The sequence below is a fragment of the Salmo salar genome, chromosome 09, assembly GCF_965601325.2.
Source record: "Salmo salar chromosome 09, fSalSal1, whole genome shotgun sequence".
In the NCBI taxonomy this organism is placed as follows: Eukaryota; Metazoa; Chordata; class Actinopteri; order Salmoniformes; family Salmonidae; genus Salmo; species Salmo salar.
In genome coordinates, this window is record NC_138299.1 from 51,393,262 (window position 1) to 51,415,178 (window position 21,917).

Consider the following 21,917-nt stretch of genomic DNA (forward strand, 5'->3'; position numbering starts at 1 on the left):
CATGTTGTATGTAGACATGTTATATGTAGACGTGGTAGTATTAGATGGACAGGTACAGACATGTTGTATGTAGACGTGGTAGTATGTAGACGTGGTAGTATTAGATGGACAGGTACAGACATGTTGTATGTAGACGTGGTAGTATTAGGTGGACAGGTACAGACATGTTGTATGTAGACGTGCTAGTATAGGGTAGCAGGTACAGACATGTTGTATGTAGACGTGGTAGTATTAGGTGGACAGGTACACAGACATGTTGTATGTAGACATGGTAGTATTAGATGGACAGGTACAAAGACATGTTGTATGTAGACGTGGTAGTATTAGGTAGCAGGTACAGACATGTTGTATGTAGACGTGGTAGTATTAAATGGACAGGTACAGACATGTTGTATGTAGACATGGTAGTATTAGGTGGACAGGTACAGACATGTTGTATGTAGACGTGGTAGTATTAGATGGACAGGTACAGACATGTTGTATGTAGACGTGGTAGTATTAGATGGACAAGTACAGACATGTTGTATGTAGACATGGTAGTATTAGATGGACAGGTACAGACATGTTGCATGTAGACGTGGTAGTATTAGGTAGCAGGTACAGACGTTGTATGTAGACGTGGGAGTATTAGATGGACAGGTACCGACATGTATGTAGACGTGGTAGTATTAGATGGACAGGTACAGACATGTTGTATGTAGACGTGGTAGTATTAGATGGACAGGTACAGACATGTTGTATGTAGACGTGGTAGTATTAGATGGACAGGTACAGACATGTTGTATGTAGACGTGGTAGTATTAGATGGACAGGTACAGACATGTTGTATGTAGACGTGGTAGTATTAGATGGTCAGGTACAGACATGTTGTATGTAGACGTGGTAGTATAAGATGGACAAGTACAGACATGTTGTATGTAGACGTGGTAGTATTAGATGGACAGGTACAGACATGTTGTTTGTAGACGTGGTAGTATTAGATGGACAGGTACACAGACATGTTGTATGTAGAAGTGGTAGTATAAGATGGACAGGTACAGACATGTTGTATGTAGACGTGGTAGTATTAGGTGGACAGGTACAGACATGTTGTATGTAGACGTGGTAGTATTAAATGGACAGGTACAGACAAGTTGTATGTAGACGTGGTAGTATTAGGTGGACAGGTAGAAAGACATGTTGTATGTAGCAGTGGTAGTATTAGGTGAACAGGTACACAGACATGTGGTATGTAGACGTGGTAGTATTAGATGGACAGGTACAGACATGTATGTTGACGTGGTAGTATTAGATGGACAGGTACAGACATGTTGTATGTAGACGTGGTAGTATTAGATGGACAGGTACACAGACATGTTGTATGTAGAAGTGGTAGTATAAGATGGACAGGTACAGACATGTTGTATGTAGACGTGGTAGTATTAGGTGGACAGGTACAGACATGTTGTATGTAGACGTGGTAGTATTAGATGGACAGGTACAGACATGTTGTATGTAGACGTGGTAGTATTAGGTAGCAGGTACAGACGTTGTATGTAGACGTGGTAGTATTAGATGGACAGGTACAGACGTTGTATGTAGACGTGGTAGTATTAGATGGACAGGTACAGACATGTATGTAGACGTGGTAGTATTAGATGGACAGGTACAGACATGTATGTAGACGTGGTAGTATTAGATGGACAGGTAGAGACATGTTGCATGTAGACGTGGTAGTATTAGGTAGCAGGTACAGACGTTGTATGTAGACGTGGTAGTATTAGATGGACAGGTAAAGACATGTTGTATGTAGACGTGGTAGTATTAGATGGTCAGGTACAGACATGTTGTATGTAGACGTGGTAGTATTAGATGGACAAGTACAGACATGTTGTATGTAGACGTGGTAGTATTAGATGGACAGGTACAGACATGTTGTATGTAGACGTGGTAGTATTAGATGGACAGGTACACAGACATGTTGTATGTAGAAGTGGTAGTATAAGATGGACAGGTACAGACATGTTGTATGTAGACGTGGTAGTATTAGGTGGACAGGTACAGACATGTTGTATGTAGACGTGGTAGTATTAAATGGACAGGTACAGACAAGTTGTATGTAGACGTGGTAGTATTAGGTGGACAGGTACACAGACATGTTGTATGTAGAAGTGGTAGTATTAGGTGGACAGGTACACAGACATGTTGTATGTAGACGTGGTAGTATTAGATGGACAGGTACACAGACATGTTGTATGTAGACGTGGTAGTATTAGATGGACAGGTACAGACATGTATGTTGACGTGGTAGTATTAGATGGACAGGTACAGACATGTTGTATGTAGACGTGTTAGTATTAGATGGACAGGTACACAGACATGTTGTATGTAGAAGTGGTAGTATAAGATGGACAGGTACAGACATGTTGTATGTAGACGTGGTAGTATTAGGTGGACAGGTACAGACATGTTGTATGTAGACGTGGTAGTATTAAATGCACAGGTACAGACAAGTTGTATGTAGACGTGGTAGTATTAGGTGGACAGGTACACAGACATGTTGTATGTAGAAGTGGTAGTATTAGGTGGACAGGTACACAGACATGTTGTATGTAGACGTGGTAGTATTAGATGGACAGGTACACAGACATGTTGTATGTAGACGTGGTAGTATTAGATGGACAGGTACACAGACATGTTGTATGTAGACGTGTTAGTATTAGGTGGACAGGTACACAGACATGTATGTCGACGTGGTAGTATTAGATGGCCAGGTACAGACATGTTGTATGTAGACGTGGTAGTATTAGATGGACAGGTACAGACATGTATGTAGACGTGGTAGTATTAGATGGACAGGTACAGACATGTTATATGTAGACGTGGTAGTATTAGGTAGCAGGTACAGAGATGTTGTATGTAGACGTGGTAGTATTAGATGGACAGGTACAGACATGTTGTATGTAGACGTGGTAGTATTAGATGGACAGGTACAGACATGTTGTATGTAGACGTGGTAGTATTTAGATGGACAGGTACAGACATGTTGTATGTAGACGTGGTAGTATTAGATGGACAGGTACAGACATGTATGTAGACGTGGTAGTATTAGATGGACAGGAACAGACATGTTGTATGTAGACGTGGTAGTATTAGATGGACAGGTACAGACATGTTGTATGTAGACGTGGTAGTATTAGATGGACAGGTACAGACATGTTGTATGTAGACGTGGTAGTATTAGATGGACAGGTACAGACATGTTGTATGTAGACGTGGTAGTATTAGATGGACAGGTACAGACATGTTGTATGTAGACGTGGTAGTATTAGATGGACAGGTACAGACATGTTGTATGTAGACATGGTAGTATTAGATGGACAGGTACAGACATGTTGTATGTAGACGTGGTAGTATTAGATGGACAGGTACAGACATGTATGTAGACGTGGTAGTATTAGATGGACAGGTACAGACATGTTGTATGTAGACGTGGTAGTATGTAGACGTGGTAGTATTAGAGGGACAGGTACAGACATGTTGTATGGAGCCATGGTAGTATTAGGTAGACAGGTACACAGACATGTTGTATGTAGACGTGGTAGTATTAGGTAGCAGGTACAGACATGTTGTATGTAGACGTGGTAGTATTAGATGGACAGGTACACATATATGTTGTATGTAGACGTGGTAGTATTAGATGGACAGGTACAGACATGTTGTATGTAGACGTGGTAGTATTAGGTGGTCAGGTACACAGACATGTTGTATGTAGACGTGGTAGTATTAGGTAGCAGGTACAGACATGTTGTATGTAGACGTGGTAGTATTAGGTAGACAGGTACAGACATGTTGTATGTAGACGTGGTAGTATTAGATGGACAGGTACAGACATGTTGTATGTAGACGTGGTAGTATTAGATGGACAGGTACAGACATGTTGTATGTAGACGTGGTAGTATTAGATGGACAGGTACAGACATGTTGTATGTAGACGTGGTAGTATTAGATGGACAGGTACAGACATGTTGTATGTAGACATGTTATATGTAGACGTGGTAGTATTAGATGGACAGGTACAGACATGTTGTATGTAGACGTGGTAGTATGTAGACGTGGTAGTATTAGATGGACAGGTACAGACATGTTGTATGTAGACGTGGTAGTATTAGGTGGACAGGTACAGACATGTTGTATGTAGACGTGCTAGTATAGGGTAGCAGGTACAGACATGTTGTATGTAGACGTGGTAGTATTAGGTGGACAGGTACACAGACATGTTGTATGTAGACATGGTAGTATTAGATGGACAGGTACAAAGACATGTTGTATGTAGACGTGGTAGTATTAGGTAGCAGGTACAGACATGTTGTATGTAGACGTGGTAGTATTAAATGGACAGGTACAGACATGTTGTATGTAGACATGGTAGTATTAGGTGGACAGGTACAGACATGTTGTATGTAGACGTGGTAGTATTAGATGGACAGGTACAGACATGTTGTATGTAGACGTGGTAGTATTAGATGGACAAGTACAGACATGTTGCATGTAGACATGGTAGTATTAGATGGACAGGTACAGACATGTTGCATGTAGACGTGGTAGTATTAGGTAGCAGGTACAGACGTTGTATGTAGACGTGGGAGTATTAGATGGACAGGTACCGACATGTATGTAGACGTGGTAGTATTAGATGGACAGGTACAGACATGTTGTATGTAGACGTGGTAGTATTAGATGGACAGGTACAGACATGTTGTATGTAGACGTGGTAGTATTAGATGGACAGGTACAGACATGTTGTATGTAGACGTGGTAGTATTAGATGGACAGGTACAGACATGTTGTATGTAGACGTGGTAGTATTAGATGGTCAGGTACAGACATGTTGTATGTAGACGTGGTAGTATAAGATGGACAAGTACAGACATGTTGTATGTAGACGTGGTAGTATTAGATGGACAGGTACAGACATGTTGTTTGTAGACGTGGTAGTATTAGATGGACAGGTACACAGACATGTTGTATGTAGAAGTGGTAGTATAAGATGGACAGGTACAGACATGTTGTATGTAGACGTGGTAGTATTAGGTGGACAGGTACAGACATGTTGTATGTAGACGTGGTAGTATTAAATGGACAGGTACAGACAAGTTGTATGTAGACGTGGTAGTATTAGGTGGACAGGTAGAAAGACATGTTGTATGTAGCAGTGGTAGTATTAGGTGAACAGGTACACAGACATGTGGTATGTAGACGTGGTAGTATTAGATGGACAGGTACAGACATGTATGTTGACGTGGTAGTATTAGATGGACAGGTACAGACATGTTGTATGTAGACGTGGTAGTATTAGATGGACAGGTACACAGACATGTTGTATGTAGAAGTGGTAGTATAAGATGGACAGGTACAGACATGTTGTATGTAGACGTGGTAGTATTAGGTGGACAGGTACAGACATGTTGTATGTAGACGTGGTAGTATTAGATGGACAGGTACAGACATGTTGTATGTAGACGTGGTAGTATTAGGTAGCAGGTACAGACGTTGTATGTAGACGTGGTAGTATTAGATGGACAGGTACAGACGTTGTATGTAGACGTGGTAGTATTAGATGGACAGGTACAGACATGTATGTAGACGTGGTAGTATTAGATGGACAGGTACAGACATGTATGTAGACGTGGTAGTATTAGATGGACAGGTAGAGACATGTTGCATGTAGACGTGGTAGTATTAGGTAGCAGGTACAGACGTTGTATGTAGACGTGGTAGTATTAGATGGACAGGTAAAGACATGTTGTATGTAGACGTGGTAGTATTAGATGGTCAGGTACAGACATGTTGTATGTAGACGTGGTAGTATTAGATGGACAAGTACAGACATGTTGTATGTAGACGTGGTAGTATTAGATGGACAGGTACAGACATGTTGTATGTAGACGTGGTAGTATTAGATGGACAGGTACACAGACATGTTGTATGTAGAAGTGGTAGTATAAGATGGACAGGTACAGACATGTTGTATGTAGACGTGGTAGTATTAGGTGGACAGGTACAGACATGTTGTATGTAGACGTGGTAGTATTAAATGGACAGGTACAGACAAGTTGTATGTAGACGTGGTAGTATTAGGTGGACAGGTACACAGACATGTTGTATGTAGAAGTGGTAGTATTAGGTGGACAGGTACACAGACATGTTGTATGTAGACGTGGTAGTATTAGATGGACAGGTACACAGACATGTTGTATGTAGACGTGGTAGTATTAGGTGGACAGGTACACAGACATGTATGTAGACGTGGTAGTATTAGATGGCCAGGTACAGACATGTTGTATGTAGACGTGGTAGTATTAGATGGACAGTTACAGACATGTATGTAGACGTGGTAGTATTAGATGGACGGGTACAGACATGTTATATGTAGACGTGGTAGTATTAGGTAGCAGGTACAGACATGTTGTATGTAGACGTGGTAGTATTAGATGGTCAGGTACAGACATGTTGTATGTAGACGTGGTAGTATTAGATGGACAGGTACAGACATGTTGTATGTAGACGTGGTAGTATTAGATGGACAGGTACAGACATGTTGTATGTAGACGTGGTAGTATTAGATGGACAGGTACAGACATGTTGTATGTAGACGTGGTAGTATTAGATGGACAGGTACAGACATGTTGTATGTAGACGTGGTAGTATTAGGTAGCAGGTACAGACGTTGTATGTAGACGTGGTAGTATTAGATGGACAGGTAAAGACATGTTGTATGTAGACGTGGTAGTATTAGATGGTCAGGTACAGACATGTTGTATGTAGACGTGGTAGTATTAGATGGACAAGTACAGACATGTTGAATGTAGACGTGGTAGTATTAGATGGACAGGTACAGATATGTTGTATGTAGACGTGGTAGGATTAGATGGACAGGTACACAGACATGTTGTATGTAGAAGTGGTAGTATAAGATGGACAGGTACAGACATGTTGTATGTAGACGTGGTAGTATTAGGTGGACAGGTACAGACATGTTGTATGTAGACGTGGTAGTATTAAATGGACAGGTACAGACAAGTTGTATGTAGACGTGGTAGTATTAGGTGGACAGGTACACAGACATGTTGTATGTAGAAGTGGTAGTATTAGGTGGACAGGTACACAGACATGTTGTATGTAGACGTGGTAGTATTAGATGGACAGGTACAGACATGTTGTATGTAGACGTGGTAGTATGTAGACGTGGTAGTATTAGAGGGACAGGTACAGACATGTTGTATGGAGCCATGGTAGTATTAGGTAGACAGGTACACAGACATGTTGTATGTAGACGTGGTAGTATTAGGTAGCAGGTACAGACATGTTGTATGTAGACGTGGTAGTATTAGATGGACAGGTACACATATATGTTGTATGTAGACGTGGTAGTATTAGATGGACAGGTACAGACATGTTGTATGTAGACGTGGTAGTATTAGGTGGTCAGGTACACAGACATGTTGTATGTAGACGTGGTAGTATTAGGTAGCAGGTACAGACATGTTGTATGTAGACGTGGTAGTATTAGGTAGACAGGTACAGACATGTTGTATGTAGACGTGGTAGTATTAGATGGACAGGTACAGACATGTTGTATGTAGACGTGGTAGTATTAGATGGACAGGTACAGACATGTTGTATGTAGACGTGGTAGTATTAGATGGACAGGTACAGACATGTTGTATGTAGACGTGGTAGTATTAGATGGACAGGTACAGACATGTTGTATGTAGACATGTTATATGTAGACGTGGTAGTATTAGATGGACAGGTACAGACATGTTGTATGTAGACGTGGTAGTATGTAGACGTGGTAGTATTAGATGGACAGGTACAGACATGTTGTATGTAGACGTGGTAGTATTAGGTGGACAGGTACAGACATGTTGTATGTAGACGTGGTAGTATTAGGTAGCAGGTACAGACATGTTGTATGTAGACGTGGTAGTATTAGGTGGACAGGTACACAGACATGTTGTATGTAGACATGGTAGTATTAGATGGACAGGTACAAAGACATGTTGTATGTAGACGTGGTAGTATTAGGTAGCAGGTACAGACATGTTGTATGTAGACGTGGTAGTATTAAATGGACAGGTACAGACATGTTGTATGTAGACATGGTAGTATTAGGTGGACAGGTACAGACATGTTGTATGTAGACGTGGTAGTATTAGATGGACAGGTACAGACATGTTGTATGTAGACGTGGTAGTATTAGATGGACAAGTACAGACATGTTGTATGTAGACATGGTAGTATTAGATGGACAGGTACAGACATGTTGCATGTAGACGTGGTAGTATTAGGTAGCAGGTACAGACGTTGTATGTAGACGTGGTAGTATTAGATGGACAGGTACCGACATGTATGTAGACGTGGTAGTATTAGATGGACAGGTACAGACATGTTGTATGTAGACGTGGTAGTATTAGATGGACAGGTACAGACATGTTGTATGTAGACGTGGTAGTATTAGATGGACAGGTACAGACATGTTGTATGTAGACGTGGTAGTATTAGATGGACAGGTACAGACATGTTGTATGTAGACGTGGTAGTATTAGATGGTCAGGTACAGACATGTTGTATGTAGACGTGGTAGTATAAGATGGACAAGTACAGACATGTTGTATGTAGACGTGGTAGTATTAGATGGACAGGTACAGACATGTTGTTTGTAGACGTGGTAGTATTAGATGGACAGGTACACAGACATGTTGTATGTAGAAGTGGTAGTATAAGATGGACAGGTACAGACATGTTGTATGTAGACGTGGTAGTATTAGGTGGACAGGTACAGACATGTTGTATGTAGACGTGGTAGTATTAAATGGACAGGTACAGACAAGTTGTATGTAGACGTGGTAGTATTAGGTGGACAGGTAGAAAGACATGTTGTATGTAGCAGTGGTAGTATTAGGTGAACAGGTACACAGACATGTGGTATGTAGACGTGGTAGTATTAGATGGACAGGTACAGACATGTATGTTGACGTGGTAGTATTAGATGGACAGGTACAGACATGTTGTATGTAGACGTGGTAGTATTAGATGGACAGGTACACAGACATGTTGTATGTAGAAGTGGTAGTATAAGATGGACAGGTACAGACATGTTGTATGTAGACGTGGTAGTATTAGGTGGACAGGTACAGACATGTTGTATGTAGACGTGGTAGTATTAGATGGACAGGTACAGACATGTTGTATGTAGACGTGGTAGTATTAGGTAGCAGGTACAGACGTTGTATGTAGACGTGGTAGTATTAGATGGACAGGTACAGACGTTGTATGTAGACGTGGTAGTATTAGATGGACAGGTACAGACATGTATGTAGACGTGGTAGTATTAGATGGACAGGTACAGACATGTATGTAGACGTGGTAGTATTAGATGGACAGGTAGAGACATGTTGCATGTAGACGTGGTAGTATTAGGTAGCAGGTACAGACGTTGTATGTAGACGTGGTAGTATTAGATGGACAGGTAAAGACATGTTGTATGTAGACGTGGTAGTATTAGATGGACAGGTACACAGACATGTTGTATGTAGAAGTGGTAGTATAAGATGGACAGGTACAGACATGTTGTATGTAGACGTGGTAGTATTAGGTGGACAGGTACAGACATGTTGTATGTAGACGTGGTAGTATTAAATGGACAGGTACAGACAAGTTGTATGTAGACGTGGTAGTATTAGGTGGACAGGTACACAGACATGTTGTATGTAGAAGTGGTAGTATTAGGTGGACAGGTACACAGACATGTATGTAGACGTGGTAGTATTAGATGGCCAGGTACAGACATGTTGTATGTAGACGTGGTAGTATTAGATGGACAGTTACAGACATGTATGTAGACGTGGTAGTATTAGATGGACGGGTACAGACATGTTATATGTAGACGTGGTAGTATTAGGTAGCAGGTACAGACATGTTGTATGTAGACGTGGTAGTATTAGATGGACAGGTACAGACATGTTGTATGTAGACGTGGTAGTATTAGATGGACAGGTACAGACATGTTGTATGTAGACGTGGTAGTATTAGATGGACAGGTACAGACATGTTGTATGTAGACGTGGTAGTATTAGATGGACAGGTACAGACATGTTGTATGTAGACGTGGTAGTATTAGGTAGCAGGTACAGACGTTGTATGTAGACGTGGTAGTATTAGATGGACAGGTAAAGACATGTTGTATGTAGACGTGGTAGTATTAGATGGTCAGGTACAGACATGTTGTATGTAGACGTGGTAGTATTAGATGGACAAGTACAGACATGTTGAATGTAGACGTGGTAGTATTAGATGGACAGGTACAGATATGTTGTATGTAGACGTGGTAGTATTAGATGGACAGGTACACAGACATGTTGTATGTAGAAGTGGTAGTATAAGATGGACAGGTACAGACATGTTGTATGTAGACGTGGTAGTATTAGGTGGACAGGTACAGACATGTTGTATGTAGACGTGGTAGTATTAAATGGACAGGTACAGACAAGTTGTATGTAGACGTGGTAGTATTAGGTGGACAGGTACACAGACATGTTGTATGTAGAAGTGGTAGTATTAGGTGGACAGGTACACAGACATGTTGTATGTAGACGTGGTAGTATTAGATGGACAGGTACAGACATGTTGTATGTAGACGTGGTAGTATGTAGACGTGGTAGTATTAGAGGGACAGGTACAGACATGTTGTATGGAGCCATGGTAGTATTAGGTAGACAGGTACACAGACATGTTGTATGTAGACGTGGTAGTATTAGGTAGCAGGTACAGACATGTTGTATGTAGACGTGGTAGTATTAGATGGACAGGTACACATATATGTTGTATGTAGACGTGGTAGTATTAGATGGACAGGTACAGACATGTTGTATGTAGACGTGGTAGTATTAGGTGGTCAGGTACACAGACATGTTGTATGTAGACGTGGTAGTATTAGGTAGCAGGTACAGACATGTTGTATGTAGACGTGGTAGTATTAGGTAGACAGGTACAGACATGTTGTATGTAGACGTGGTAGTATTAGATGGACAGGTACAGACATGTTGTATGTAGACGTGGTAGTATTAGATGGACAGGTACAGACATGTTGTATGTAGACGTGGTAGTATTAGATGGACAGGTACAGACATGTTGTATGTAGACGTGGTAGTATTAGATGGACAGGTACAGACATGTTGTATGTAGACATGTTATATGTAGACGTGGTAGTATTAGATGGACAGGTACAGACATGTTGTATGTAGACGTGGTAGTATGTAGACGTGGTAGTATTAGATGGACAGGTACAGACATGTTGTATGTAGACGTGGTAGTATTAGGTGGACAGGTACAGACATGTTGTATGTAGACGTGGTAGTATTAGGTAGCAGGTACAGACATGTTGTATGTAGACGTGGTAGTATTAGGTGGACAGGTACACAGACATGTTGTATGTAGACATGGTAGTATTAGATGGACAGGTACAAAGACATGTTGTATGTAGACGTGGTAGTATTAGGTAGCAGGTACAGACATGTTGTATGTAGACGTGGTAGTATTAAATGGACAGGTACAGACATGTTGTATGTAGACATGGTAGTATTAGGTGGACAGGTACAGACATGTTGTATGTAGACGTGGTAGTATTAGATGGACAGGTACAGACATGTTGTATGTAGACGTGGTAGTATTAGATGGACAAGTACAGACATGTTGTATGTAGACATGGTAGTATTAGATGGACAGGTACAGACATGTTGCATGTAGACGTGGTAGTATTAGGTAGCAGGTACAGACGTTGTATGTAGACGTGGTAGTATTAGATGGACAGGTACCGACATGTATGTAGACGTGGTAGTATTAGATGGACAGGTACAGACATGTTGTATGTAGACGTGGTAGTATTAGATGGACAGGTACAGACATGTTGTATGTAGACGTGGTAGTATTAGATGGACAGGTACAGACATGTTGTATGTAGACGTGGTAGTATTAGATGGACAGGTACAGACATGTTGTATGTAGACGTGGTAGTATTAGATGGTCAGGTACAGACATGTTGTATGTAGACGTGGTAGTATAAGATGGACAAGTACAGACATGTTGTATGTAGACGTGGTAGTATTAGATGGACAGGTACAGACATGTTGTTTGTAGACGTGGTAGTATTAGATGGACAGGTACACAGACATGTTGTATGTAGAAGTGGTAGTATAAGATGGACAGGTACAGACATGTTGTATGTAGACGTGGTAGTATTAGGTGGACAGGTACAGACATGTTGTATGTAGACGTGGTAGTATTAAATGGACAGGTACAGACAAGTTGTATGTAGACGTGGTAGTATTAGGTGGACAGGTAGAAAGACATGTTGTATGTAGCAGTGGTAGTATTAGGTGAACAGGTACACAGACATGTGGTATGTAGACGTGGTAGTATTAGATGGACAGGTACAGACATGTATGTTGACGTGGTAGTATTAGATGGACAGGTACAGACATGTTGTATGTAGACGTGGTAGTATTAGATGGACAGGTACACAGACATGTTGTATGTAGAAGTGGTAGTATAAGATGGACAGGTACAGACATGTTGTATGTAGACGTGGTAGTATTAGGTGGACAGGTACAGACATGTTGTATGTAGACGTGGTAGTATTAGATGGACAGGTACAGACATGTTGTATGTAGACGTGGTAGTATTAGGTAGCAGGTACAGACGTTGTATGTAGACGTGGTAGTATTAGATGGACAGGTACAGACGTTGTATGTAGACGTGGTAGTATTAGATGGACAGGTACAGACATGTATGTAGACGTGGTAGTATTAGATGGACAGGTACAGACATGTATGTAGACGTGGTAGTATTAGATGGACAGGTAGAGACATGTTGCATGTAGACGTGGTAGTATTAGGTAGCAGGTACAGACGTTGTATGTAGACGTGGTAGTATTAGATGGACAGGTAAAGACATGTTGTATGTAGACGTGGTAGTATTAGATGGTCAGGTACAGACATGTTGTATGTAGACGTGGTAGTATTAGATGGACAAGTACAGACATGTTGTATGTAGACGTGGTAGTATTAGATGGACAGGTACAGACATGTTGTATGTAGACGTGGTAGTATTAGATGGACAGGTACACAGACATGTTGTATGTAGAAGTGGTAGTATAAGATGGACAGGTACAGACATGTTGTATGTAGACGTGGTAGTATTAGGTGGACAGGTACAGACATGTTGTATGTAGACGTGGTAGTATTAAATGGACAGGTACAGACAAGTTGTATGTAGACGTGGTAGTATTAGGTGGACAGGTACACAGACATGTTGTATGTAGAAGTGGTAGTATTAGGTGGACAGGTACACAGACATGTTGTATGTAGACGTGGTAGTATTAGATGGACAGGTACACAGACATGTTGTATGTAGACGTGGTAGTATTAGGTGGACAGGTACACAGACATGTATGTAGACGTGGTAGTATTAGATGGCCAGGTACAGACATGTTGTATGTAGACGTGGTAGTATTAGATGGACAGTTACAGACATGTATGTAGACGTGGTAGTATTAGATGGACGGGTACAGACATGTTATATGTAGACGTGGTAGTATTAGGTAGCAGGTACAGACATGTTGTATGTAGACGTGGTAGTATTAGATGGTCAGGTACAGACATGTTGTATGTAGACGTGGTAGTATTAGATGGACAGGTACAGACATGTTGTATGTAGACGTGGTAGTATTAGATGGACAGGTACAGACATGTTGTATGTAGACGTGGTAGTATTAGATGGACAGGTACAGACATGTTGTATGTAGACGTGGTAGTATTAGATGGACAGGTACAGACATGTTGTATGTAGACGTGGTAGTATTAGGTAGCAGGTACAGACGTTGTATGTAGACGTGGTAGTATTAGATGGACAGGTAAAGACATGTTGTATGTAGACGTGGTAGTATTAGATGGTCAGGTACAGACATGTTGTATGTAGACGTGGTAGTATTAGATGGACAAGTACAGACATGTTGAATGTAGACGTGGTAGTATTAGATGGACAGGTACAGATATGTTGTATGTAGACGTGGTAGTATTAGATGGACAGGTACACAGACATGTTGTATGTAGAAGTGGTAGTATAAGATGGACAGGTACAGACATGTTGTATGTAGACGTGGTAGTATTAGGTGGACAGGTACAGACATGTTGTATGTAGACGTGGTAGTATTAAATGGACAGGTACAGACAAGTTGTATGTAGACGTGGTAGTATTAGGTGGACAGGTACACAGACATGTTGTATGTAGAAGTGGTAGTATTAGGTGGACAGGTACACAGACATGTTGTATGTAGACGTGGTAGTATTAGATGGACAGGTACACAGACATGTTGTATGTAGACGTGGTAGTATTAGATGGACAGGTACAGACATGTTGTATGTAGATGTGGTAGTATTTAGATGGACAGGTACAGACATGTTGTATGTAGACGTGGTAGTATTAGATGGACAGGTACAGACATGTATGTAGACGTGGTAGTATTAGATGGACAGGTACAGACATGTTGTATGTAGACGTGGTAGTATTAGGTAGCAGGTACAGACATGTTGTATGTAGACGTGGTAGTATTAGATGGACAGGTACAGACATGTTGTATGTAGACGTGGTAGTATTAGATGGACAGGTACAGACATGTTGTATGTAGACGTGGTAGTATTAGATGGACAGGTACAGACATGTTGTATGTAGACGTGGTAGTATTAGATGGACAGGTACAGACATGTTGTATGTAGACGTGGTAGTATTAGATGGACAGGTACAGACATGTTGTATGTAGACGTGGTAGTATTAGATGGACAGGTACAGACATGTTGTATGTAGACGTGGTAGTATTAGATGGACAGGTACAGACATGTTGTATGTAGACGTGGTAGTATGTAGACGTGGTAGTATTAGAGGGACAGGTACAGACATGTTGTATGGAGCCATGGTAGTATTAGGTAGACAGGTAAAGACAGGTTGTATGTAGACGTGGTAGTATTAGATGGACAGGTACACAGATATGTTGTATGTAGACGTGGTAGTATTAGGTGGACAGGTACACAGACATGTTGTATGTAGACGTGGTAGTATTAGGTGGACAGGTACACAGACATGTTGTATGTAGACGTGGTTGTATTAGATGGACAGGTACACAGACATGTTGTATGTAGACGTGGTAGTATTAGGTGGACAGGTACACAGACATGTTGTATGTAGACGTGGTAGTATTAGGTAGCAGGTACAGACATGTTGTATGTAGACGTGGTAGTATTAGATGGACAGGTACACATATATGTTGTATGTAGACGTGGTAGTATTAGATGGACAGGTACAGACATGTTGTATGTAGACGTGGTAGTATTAGGTGGTCAGGTACACAGACATGTTGTATGTAGACGTGGTAGTATTAGGTAGCAGGTACAGACATGTTGTATGTAGACGTGGTAGTATTAGGTAGACAGGTACAGACATGTTGTATGTAGACGTGGTAGTATTAGATGGACAGGTACAGACATGTTGTATGTAGACGTGGTAGTATTAGATGGACAGGTACAGACATGTTGTATGTAGACGTGGTAGTATTAGATAGACAGGTACAGACATGTTGTATGTAGACGTGGTAGTATTAGATGGACAGGTACAGACATGTTGTATGTAGACATGTTATATGTAGACGTGGTAGTATTAGATGGACAGGTACAGACATGTTGTATGTAGACGTGGTAGTATGTAGACGTGGTAGTATTAGATGGACAGGTACAGACATGTTGTATGTAGACGTGGTAGTATTAGGTGGACAGGTACAGACATGTTGTATGTAGACGTGGTAGTATTAGGTAGCAGGTACAGACATGTTGTATGTAGACGTGGTAGTATTAGGTGGACAGGTACACAGACATGTTGTATGTAGACATGGTAGTATTAGATGGACAGGTACAAAGACATGTTGTATGTAGACGTGGTAGTATTAGGTAGCAGGTACAGACATGTTGTATGTAGACGTGGTAGTATTAAATGGACAGGTACAGACATGTTGTATGTAGACATGGTAGTATTAGGTGGACAGGTACAGACATGTTGTATGTAGACGTGGTAGTATTAGATGGACAGGTACAGACATGTTGTATGTAGACGTGGTAGTATTAGATGGACAAGTACAGACATGTTGTATGTAGACATGGTAGTATTAGATGGACAGGTACAGACATGTTGCATGTAGACGTGGTAGTATTAGGTAGCAGGTACAGACGTTGTATGTAGACGTGGTAGTATTAGATGGACAGGTACCGACATGTATGTAGACGTGGTAGTATTAGATGGACAGGTACAGACATGTTGTATGTAGACGTGGTAGTATTAGATGGACAGGTACAGACATGTTGTATGTAGACGTGGTAGTATTAGATGGACAGGTACAGACATGTTGTATGTAGACGTGGTAGTATTAGATGGACAGGTACAGACATGTTGTATGTAGACGTGGTAGTATTAGATGGTCAGGTACAGACATGTTGTATGTAGACGTGGTAGTATAAGATGGACAAGTACAGACATGTTGTATGTAGACGTGGTAGTATTAGATGGACAGGTACAGACATGTTGTATGTAGACGTGGTAGTATTAGATGGACAGGTACACAGACATGTTGTATGTAGAAGTGGTAGTATAAGATGGACAGGTACAGACATGTTGTATGTAGACGTGGTAGTATTAGGTGGACAGGTACAGACATGTTGTATGTAGACGTGGTAGTATTAAATGGACAGGTACAGACAAGTTGTATGTAGACGTGGTAGTATTAGGTGGACAGGTAGAAAGACATGTTGTATGTAGCAGTGGTAGTATTAGGTGAACAGGTACACAGACATGTGGTATGTAGACGTGGTAGTATTAGATGGACAGGTACAGACATGTATGTTGACGTGGTAGTATTAGATGGACAGGTACAGACATGTTGTATGTAGACGTGGTAGTATTAGATGGACAGGTACACAGACATGTTGTATGTAGAAGTGGTAGTATAAGATGGACAGGTACAGACATGTTGTATGTAGACGTGGTAGTATTAGGTGGACAGGTACAGACATGTTGTATGTAGACGTGGTAGTATTAGATGGACAGGTACAGACATGTTGTATGTAGACGTGGTAGTATTAGGTAGCAGGTACAGACGTTGTATGTAGACGTGGTAGTATTAGATGGACAGGTAAAGACATGTTGTATGTAGACGTGGTAGTATTAGATGGTCAGGTACAGACATGTTGTATGTAGACGTGGTAGTATTAGATGGACAAGTACAGACATGTTGAATGTAGACGTGGTAGTATTAGATGGACAGGTACAGATATGTTGTATGTAGACGTGGTAGTATTAGATGGACAGGTACACAGACATGTTGTATGTAGAAGTGGTAGTATAAGATGGACAGGTACAGACATGTTGTATGTAGACGTGGTAGTATTAGGTGGACAGGTACAGACATGTTGTATGTAGACGTGGTAGTATTAAATGGACAGGTACAGACAAGTTGTATGTAGACGTGGTAGTATTAGGTGGACAGGTACGTAGAAGTGGTAGTATTAGGTGGACAGGTACACAGACATGTTGTATGTAGACGTGGTAGTATTAGATGGACAGGTACACAGACATGTTGTATGTAGACGTGGTAGTATTAGATGGACAGGTACAGACATGTTGTATGTAGACGTGGTAGTATTTAGATGGACAGGTACAGACATGTTGTATGTAGACGTGGTAGTATTAGATGGACAGGTACAGACATGTTGTATGTAGACGTGGTAGTATTAGGTAGCAGGTACAGACATGTTGTATGTAGATGTGGTAGTATTAGATGGACAGGTACAGACATGTTGTATGTAGACGTGGTAGTATTAGATGGACAGGTACAGACATGTTGTATGTAGACGTGGTAGTATTAGATGGACAGGTACAGACATGTTGTATGTAGACGTGGTAGTATTAGATGGACAGGTACAGACATGTTGTATGTAGACGTGGTAGTATTAGATGGACAGGTACAGACATGTTGTATGTAGACGTGGTAGTATTAGATGGACAGGTACAGACATGTTGTATGTAGACGTGGTAGTATGTAGACGTGGTAGTATTAGAGGGACAGGTACAGACATGTTGTATGGAGCCATGGTAGTATTAGGTAGACAGGTAAAGACAGGTTGTATGTAGACGTGGTAGTATTAGATGGACAGGTACACAGATATGTTGTATGTAGACGTGGTAGTATTAGGTGGACAGGTACACAGACATGTTGTATGTAGACGTGGTAGTATTAGGTAGCAGGTACAGACATGTTGTATGTAGACGTGGTAGTATTAGATGGACAGGTACACATATATGTTGTATGTAGACGTGGTAGTATTAGATGGACAGGTACAGACATGTTGTATGTAGACGTGGTAGTATTAGGTGGTCAGGTACACAGACATGTTGTATGTAGACGTGGTAGTATTAGGTAGCAGGTACAGACATGTTGTATGTAGACGTGGTAGTATTAGGTAGACAGGTACAGACATATTGTATGTAGACGTGGTAGTATTAGATGGACAGGTACAGACATGTTGTATGTAGACGTGGTAGTATTAGATGGACAGGTACAGACATGTTGTATGTAGACGTGGTAGTATTAGATGGACAGGTACAGACATGTTGTATGTAGACGTGGTAGTATTAGATGGACAGGTACAGACATGTTGTATGTAGACATGTTATATGTAGACGTGGTAGTATTAGATGGACAGGTACAGACATGTTGTATGTAGACGTGGTAGTATGTAGACGTGGTAGTATTAGATGGACAGGTACAGACATGTTGTATGTAGACGTGGTAGTATTAGGTGGACAGGTACAGACATGTTGTATGTAGACGTGGTAGTATTAGGTAGCAGGTACAGACATGTTGTATGTAGACGTGGTAGTATTAGGTGGACAGGTACACAGACATGTTGTATGTAGACATGGTAGTATTAGATGGACAGGTACAAAGACATGTTGTATGTAGACGTGGTAGTATTAGGTAGCAGGTACAGAAATGTTGTATGTAGACGTGGTAGTATTAAATGGACAGGTACAGACATGTTGTATGTAGACGTGGTAGTATTAGGTGGACAGGTACAGACATGTTGTATGTAGACGTGGTAGTATTAGATGGACAGGTACAGACATGTTGTATGTAGACGTGGTAGTATTAGATGGACAAGTACAGACATGTTGTATGTAGACATGGTAGTATTAGATGGACAGGTACAGACATGTTGCATGTAGACGTGGTAGTATTAGGTAGCAGGTACAGACGTTGTATGTAGACGTGGTAGTATTAGATGGACAGGTACCGACATGTATGTAGACGTGGTAGTATTAGATGGACAGGTACAGACATGTTGTATGTAGACGTGGTAGTATTAGATGGACAGGTACAGACATGTTGTATGTAGTCGTGGTAGTATTAGATGGACAGGTACAGACATGTTGTATGTAGACGTGGTAGTATTAGATGGACAGGTACAGACATGTTGTATGTAGACGTGGTAGTATTAGATGGTCAGGTACAGACATGTTGTATGTAGACGTGGTAGTATAAGATGGACAAGTACAGACATGTTGTATGTAGACGTGGTAGTATTAGATGGACAGGTACAGACATGTTGTATGTAGACGTGGTACTATTAGATGGACAGGTACACAGACATGTTGTATGTAGAAGTGGTAGTATAAGATGGACAGGTACAGACATGTTGTATGTAGACGTGGTAGTATTAGGTGGACAGGTACAGACATGTTGTATGTAGACGTGGTAGTATTAAATGGACAGGTACAGACAAGTTGTATGTAGACGTGGTAGTATTAGGTGGACAGGTAGAAAGACATGTATGTAGAAGTGGTAGTATTAGGTGGACAGGTACACAGACATGTGGTATGTAGACGTGGTAGTATTAGATGGACAGGTACAGACATGTATGTTGACGTGGTAGTATTAGATGGACAGGTACAGACATGTTGTATGTAGACGTGGTAGTATTAGATGGACAGGTACACAGACATGTTGTATGTAGAAGTGGTAGTATAAGATGGACAGGTACAGACATGTTGTATGTAGACGTGGTAGTATTAGGTGGACAGGTACAGACATGTTGTATGTAGACGTGGTAGTATTAAATGCACAGGTACAGACAAGTTGTATGTAGACGTGGTAGTATTAGGTGGACAGGTACACAGACATGTTGTATGTAGAAGTGGTAGTATTAGGTGGACAGGTACACAGACATGTTGTATGTAGACGTGGTAGTATTAGATGGACAGGTACACAGACATGTTGTATGTAGACGTGGTAGTATTAGATGGACAGGTACACAGACATGTTGTATGTAGACGTGTTAGTATTAGGTGGACAGGTACACAGACATGTATGTCGACGTGGTAGTATTAGATGGCCAGGTACAGACATGTTGTATGTAGACGTGGTAGTATTAGATGGACAGGTACAGACATGTATGTAGACGTGGTAGTATTAGATGGACAGGTACAGACATGTTATATGTAGACGTGGTAGTATTAGGTAGCAGGTACAGAGATGTTGTATGTAGACGTGGTAGTATTAGATGGACAGGTACAGACATGTTGTATGTAGACGTGGTAGTATTAGATGGACAGGTACAGACATGTTGTATGTAGACGTGGTAGTATTTAGATGGACAGGTACAGACATGTTGTATGTAGACGTGGTAGTATTAGATGGACAGGTACAGACATGTTGTATGTAGACGTGGTAGTATTAGATGGACAGGTACAGACATGTTGTATGTAGACGTGGTAGTATTAGATGGACAGGTACAGACATGTTGTATGTAGACGTGGTAGTATTAGATGGACAGGTACAGACATGTTGTATGTAGACGTGGTAGTATTAGATGGACAGGTACAGACATGTTGTATGTAGACGTGGTAGTATTAGATGGACAGGTACAGACATGTTGTATGTAGACGTGGTAGTATTAGATGGACAGGTACAGACATGTTGTATGTAGACGTGGTAGTATTAGATGGACAGGTACAGACATGTTGTATGTAGACGTGGTAGTATTAGATGGACAGGTACAGACATGTTGTATGTAGACGTGGTAGTATGTAGACGTGGTAGTATTAGAGGGACAGGTACAGACATGTTGTATGGAGCCATGGTAGTATTAGGTAGACAGGTAAAGACAGGTTGTATGTAGACGTGGTAGTATTAGATGGACAGGTACAGACATGTTGTATGTAGACGTGGTAGTATTAGATGGATAGGTACAGACATGTTGTATGTAGACGTGGTAGTATTAGATGGACAGGTACAGACATGTTGTATATAGACGTGGTAGTATTAGATGGACAGGTACACAGATATGTTGTATGTAGACGTGGTAGTATTAGGTGGACAGGTACACAGACATGTTGTATGTAGACGTGGTAGTATTAGGTGGACAGGTACACAGACATGTTGTATGTAGACGTGGTTGTATTAGATGGACAGGTACACAGACATGTTGTATGTAGACGTGGTAGTATTAGGTAGCAGGTACAGACATGTTGTATGTAGACGTGGTAGTATTAGACGGAGAGGTACACATATATGTTGTATGTAGACGTGGTAGTATTAGGTGGTCAGGTACACAGACATGTTGTATGTAGACGTGGTAGTATTAGGTAGCAGGTACAGACATGTTGTATGTAGATGTGGTAGTATTAGGTAGACAGGTACAGACATGTTGTATGTAGACGTGGTAGTATTAGATGGACAGGTACAGACATGTTGTATGTAGACGTGGTAGTATTAGAGG

At 41.1% G+C, this 21,917-nt stretch overlaps 1 protein-coding gene across 2 annotated transcripts in view; it reads right to left on the minus strand.

The window, feature by feature from the left end:
- numb (NUMB endocytic adaptor protein) overlaps nucleotides 1–21,917 on the minus strand; it is a 249,907-nt gene that overhangs the window by 59,772 nt on the left and 168,218 nt on the right. The window lies entirely within an intron of this gene.